Below are 6,282 nucleotides of genomic sequence, written 5' to 3' on the forward strand. Positions count from 1 at the left end.
CGTTGATGGTAAGCTTCTAATCCTGGATAATAAGCATGGTTACTGGGGAAACACAACTCTGAATATAGTTTAGACTCTGTCAAATCATCCTGTTACAGTCGTTGTTACCTGAGGTAGTAGTTAGCTTTCAGAGCGGAGACCCAAGCAAACCTGCTGAGTCAGAACCCTAGGACATCGGCATCTGCCCTCATTTTGCATTGCCCAACATTCACAGAGGTGGGAAAACTGCTCTTTCTGATGCTGCAATCAGTCTCAATTTATATATATGCAAATTACTTAAAGCTATTCTCAAATAAGCTGCTTATTGATTTCATGGCTTCTGAGGAGGCAAAGCTTTCTAGTTACAGACCATAAATGGGTTCTAAACTGAACAGTTCTGCCACATAACATTGCAGTTATGACTTACAGTTATGGAAACATCTTCTCAATCAAGGTGAGTTACTTCTTAAAAGGAATTCTATTACTTACTCAAAGAAATGGCAGCGTTCAATTTTGATGGCAAATAATTAACATTCTTTTTTTTTTAAGATTTTATTTATTTATTTGACAGACAGAGATCACAAGTAGGCAGAAAGGCAGGCAGAGAGAAGGGAGGAAGCAGGATCCCCGCTGAGCGGAGAGTCCAATCGAGGCTCGATCCCAGGACCCTGGGATCATGACCTGAGCTGAAGGCAGAGGCTTTAACCCACTGAGCCACCCAGGCGCCCCGACAAATAATTAACATTCTTAATCCATAAAATGAAAATAACATCTTCGGCATGTTCCTGGGCAATCCATTGGTGGGAAATCATAGATCAAAGTAATCCTCTAACTGCAATAAACATCAAAGCTTGACTTTAAAGATTATGACTGTGTATCATAATCACACAATAAATATGTTAAATGACATTGTAAAGAATAAGAAATATTTTTCTAAAAATTAATCATACAAAGAAAGGCAATTCCTCTGGTGCAAAGTTATAACATAGGCCAGTGGTTTTCAAAGTATGGTCTAGGGAACCCAAAGGGTTCCTAGCAGTTTTCTGGGGAGACACAAGGTCAGACTATTCTCAGAATAACACTAAGAATATTTGTCTAATTTACTCTCATGAGTGTATAATTGAATTTTTCTGAGCCTACACGATGTGCAAAACCAAAAGGGATTGGATGCAGAAACAGATGTGAGACTCCAATGTCATCTGTCAAGGCAACATTAAAGAGATTTGCAAAATTGTAAGACAATACCAACTTTCTTGCTACATCTTTTGGGAATATTGTGACCAAGTCCAAGCCTTTTTTACTTGCCACACAACACACCTATCAGTCAAGAGGCAAGATGTTGGGGCAGGGAAAGAGACTGTATTTGGAAAACTAACAAACCAAGGAGATGGCAGACTAATGCCTCAAAAAACCATCTACCTGAGCGTGAGGTTTGAGCAGAGAAATGGGAGGGGGTGGGAGTGGAAGGGTGACTGACGTCTACTGACATCCGAGGGAAGGTTTGTAGCTTCATTGTCTTGGTCAGTTGATTTTTGTTACAGGATTCTGGTCATGTCATTCCTGTAAATCTTAAACATAACATAGTCATTTCTGTATGTGATTTCTTACCTCCTTGGATGAGGTAGGTTTTGGGTAAGAAACCAGATTTGTAATTCTTGGCTGTAAGCAAAATTCCTTTGATGACACCATGCTCATGTGCAGGGCTAAGCAGAAGTTTCCAAGCTATAGGTCACAGCAGCAAGGGAAATAGAAACAAATGGAGTCAGACATGCTAAATTTCTCCTTGTTTCAATGTAACTTTTCCACAAGCTGTGTTATTTAACATGTAATAGATTTATTATTATTATTTGGTGTCCTATAATTTCATTTAACTTTTTAAAGTTAACTTACAGTAAAACTGAACTTTTTTGAGATGTACAGTTCCATAAGTTTTTGCAAATACAGATTTGTGTAGTCACCACCACAATCAGGATGCAGAACCCCTCTATCACCCTAAGAAATTCCCTGGTACTGCTCCTTTGTAGTCACACCCTTCCTACAAACTCTCTCCCCTAAGTCCTGACAACCAAGGATCAGTTCTCAATCACTATAGTCTTATCTTTTTGAGATTGTAATGTAAATGAAATCAGGTAACATGTAACCTTTGAGACTGGTTCCAATCAACATCATGTCTTTGAGATCCAGTCAAGTTGTTGTTTCCTTTTATTGCTGAGTCATATTCCAATGGTTGGATGGCTATAGACCTCGGGTGGGGGTTGGGGTGGGTGTGGGTGTTAGGGTTAGCCTGACTAGGCTCTGAAACTATCCCTGGTGGCAAAAGTGCTAAGATAAGATATAAGGGAAGTATTTTTCTTTGGTGGCTACATTGTAATCACAGAAAATGACCAGACCTCAAAGAAGTAAGTCATGAAGGGTGTTATCAACAATACTTGCTCAGACCAAGATGGCACCAGAGTCTTGAGGCCACTTGACTTCCTGGTCAGTTCTCAATGAAGACCTCCAGTGACAGCCCTCAGTGGCCAACCATTTGGGATCCCTCTCACTCTAGAGAGCTTTTCCTTTCCTGTCTGGTCTCACCGTCACTTAAAAACTTCCACTTCACCTCTTCCTTTTGTGTCTGTGAGGTTCATTCCTGGACTCGGTGAGCCAAGAATCCTGCAACCCTGTAACACATATGCCCCAACTCGTTTATCCATTCCCCCGGCGAAGGTCTTTCAGTTGTTTCCTATTTTTGAATACTATAAATGAAGCTGCTATGAAACATTCCTGTGCAAGTTTTTTTGGGTAAACATTAAGTTTTCATTGCTCCAGGGTAAATACCTAGGAGTGGGATTCTGGAGCATATCGTATGTGTACATTTAACTTTATTTAAAAAGTAGTGAAGCAGTTTCCGGAGTGATGCACCATTTTGCAACCACGCTGACAATGCTTGCAAAGTCCACTTGCTCTGAATTCTTGACCGCGCTTGGTACTGTCAGTGTTTTCTACTTTGGTCCTTCGAGGGTTGTGCGATCTTAGTATGGCTTGTAATTGCGCTTCCCTTATGGTTAGTGATGTCGATAATCTATTCATGTGCTCATTTGCCACCTGTATATCCTCTTTAAAGACGTGTCTGCTCAAGTCTTTCGCATAGTTTTTCACTTGAAGTCTTTGTTACCCAGTGTTGAGTTTTGATAGGTTTTTACATACTCTGCATACTAGTTTCTGTCAGATGAGAGATTTGCAAATATTTCCCCTGGTCTCTGTCTTGTCTTTTTATTCTCTTAATAGTGTATTTTGCCGAGCAAAGGTTTTTAATTTTATGATTGGATCACATATTGAATGGATCAGGCTCTCCACACCATATTTAAGGACTTCTTGCCCAAACTCTGTGTTTTCCTTAAAAAAAAAAAAAAGTTGTAATTTTACTTCTTACATTGACATGTATGATAAATTCTTAGTTACTTGTGTATGAAGTGAGGCTTAGGTCAAGGTTCACTTGTGCTCCAGGATGACCAATGTAGCTACACTATTTTTACAAAGGCAAATTCTTTTTGTTTTTTTGTTTGTTTGTTTGTTTGTTTAGGGGGCGAGGTGGTATTTGTCTTTTTTTAAAAAATTAATTTATTTTTACTTTGGTGGGTGAGCGGAAGGGGGAGAGAGGGAATCTCAAGCAGTCTCCATGCTGCTGATCCTGGAGCCCAATGCAGGCTGGATCCCACCATGCTGAGATCATGACCTGAGTGGAAACCAAGAGTTGGACATTTAATTGACTGTGCCACCCAAGAGCTCTTATCTTTTTTAATTGAAAAGCTAACAGACTATCTAGTTATATTTCCTTCAAAACCACAAACTGAGTAGTAACTGAGTATCTAGCCAACATATTCAAAGCTGAGCATTAAAAATGCAAAAAGTCGGGGTGCCTGGGTGGCTCAGTGGGTTAAAAAGCCTCTGCCTTCAACTCAGTTCATGATCCCAGGGTCCTGGGATCGAGCCCCGCATCAGGCTCTCTGCTCAGCAGGGAGCCTGCTTCCTCCTCTCTCTCTGCTGCCTCTCTGCCTACTAGTGATCTGTCAAGTAAATAAATAAAACTTTTAAAAAAAGTGCAAAAAGTTCTTAGATCCAGCTAAGGGAACCCTGCTACATACAGATAATCTCTACTGGCAGAACTCCTGAACCATAGGGAGCTGGAAGACAGCCTGATAACCCCACTCAAAACATCGACCTCAGATAGCTTTCTTCCAGTTTCCAACTCATGAGTAAAGATAGTATGCTGTTAATTCTATTTCAGAATATATTCTGCAACATGTTTTATTCACAATGTCAACTTTTATTTATTTATTTATTTATTTTATTTTTTTTAAAGATTTTATTTATTTATTTGACAGAGAGAGATCACAAGTAGGCAGAGAGGCAGGCAGAGAGAGAGAAGGAAGCAGGCTCCCCGCTGAGCAGAGAGCCCGATGTGGGGCTCGATCCCAGGACCCTGAGATCATGACCTGAGCAGAAGGCAGAGGCTTAACCCACTGAGCCACCCAGGCGCCCCCACAATGTCAACTTTTAAAAGGTCATTAAACTAAAGCTAACTAGACAATAAACTTGGCAGATATCACTTGACAAAGAGAGGGAAAGCCCCAAGTGCCACCTTTTTTAGAGAATCCACAGTTCAATTTTATTTTAGAGCAGAGAAAAAAAAAAAGAAACTTTTGATCACACCGGAAGAAACTCCACCATAAATTTGGAATCTACTCAAACTATACATGCAGGGAGGACATATTCTGTTCAAACAACAGAGTAGTTGCTGCACTTCTCTGCTGCTTGTCTAATATTAACAATGATAAGCAGAACGGTGCAGCTAGTAATTGGAACAACCCTTATGGCGTTACAGTGTCAGGCACAACACTTCACTTCTCTTCGCACACTGGTTCTTTGTTACCTCAGCTTCCTCTTCTTCAGTAAAGTCATTCATGATATTGAAGATCTCGTGAATCTCCTCAGAAGTTTTCCCCTTGATCATATTGGCAACAGCCTTGCCCGGAATGTCATGCAAACCTTTGATGTCTGGGGAATTTGCAGCCAGAATAAGTTTTAAAAAAGTGTTTCTGGGTCAACTTTCAGGAGTTCTCGGTCCCAAACAAGGGTATCATCTGTTTGCTTTCTTTGTTCTCAGCATCTTCAGGAAGAGGAGAGTCATCCCTGGGGTGGGGGCACCACTGAGAGATCTTTCTAAATATTGCTGTGTTGACATGTGGTGGAGGAACTGGGTCATCATGTCCTCCACTCCCATATCTTCCAAAATGGTCTTGATAATCACAGATTGTTTGGCAGTTTCAACATCAGCTTTCAAGATCTCTCCATCAGAAAGAACTCTGCAACTTAATCAAAGGCATGGTGCTCCCTCTCAAGGAGGCTGCCGGCCAGACACTAACAAGAGCGGAGCAGCCTCAAGAACAAGAAGAGAAAGGTGGAGAACAAGACCACTCTGCAAATTCTCTTGGAATTGCCTTTTGCACCACTGCCAACCATCAATTTGCCACCAACTCCCATCCATCAGAATGGCTACTATCACAAAACCCACAAAATAACAAAAAAAGTTAAGCACCAATCCCCAGAAGATAAAAAGTGTTGGGGAGGATGTGGGGACACTAGAATCCATGTACTTTTGGGGGAAATGTAAACTGGTTCAGCCACTGTGGACCATAGTAGGAGGGTTTATAGAAAACTAAAAACAGTATCACCACACAATTCAGCAATTCCACTTCTGGGTATATGCCCATGATAATAAAAATCAGGGTATATAAGAGATATTTGTACACCCGTTTTGGAAATTTTTTACTTATATTCAATTCAGTTAACATGTACTGTGTTATTAGTTTCAGGCGTAGAGTTTAGTGATTCATCAGTTGCATTTAACACCCAGTGCTTGTCACAAGTGTCCTCCTTAAAGCTCGTCACCCAGTTACCCCATCCCCCCACTCACCTCCCCTTCAGCAACCCTTGGTTCTTTCCTAGAGTTAAGGGTCCCTTGTGGTTTCTCTCTCTCTCTCTCACTCTCTGATTTCATCTTATTTTATTTTTCCTCCCTTTCTTTGCGACCCTCTGTTTTGTTTCTTAAATTCCAGATGGCATTTGTCTTTCAAATATGAACATCGAAATGTCTCTTTTCCCCTCTGCCCTCTCTCTCATAAATAGATAAAATCTTCCAAAAAAAAAAAAAAAAAAAAGAGAGAGAGAGAAAAGAAAAAGAAAGAGCTAATAAAACACTCACATTTTAGTGATTAGGAAACCCAGGCTCAGGAAGGTTAAATGACTTGCCTATAGGTC

General features: G+C 40.5%; 1 pseudogene across 1 annotated transcript; it reads right to left on the reverse strand.

Moving 5' to 3' along the window:
* Nucleotides 1–4,862: 4,862 nt before the first annotated feature.
* LOC309845892 (S-phase kinase-associated protein 1 pseudogene) lies at nucleotides 4,863–5,875 on the reverse strand (annotated as a pseudogene). Its single transcript has one exon. The product of its transcript is annotated as an S-phase kinase-associated protein 1 pseudogene (transcript).
* Between the last annotated feature and the right edge of the window lie 407 nt (nucleotides 5,876–6,282).

This window comes from Mustela nivalis (assembly GCF_964662115.1).
Source record: "Mustela nivalis genome assembly, chromosome: 13".
Taxonomy (NCBI): Eukaryota; Metazoa; Chordata; class Mammalia; order Carnivora; family Mustelidae; genus Mustela; species Mustela nivalis.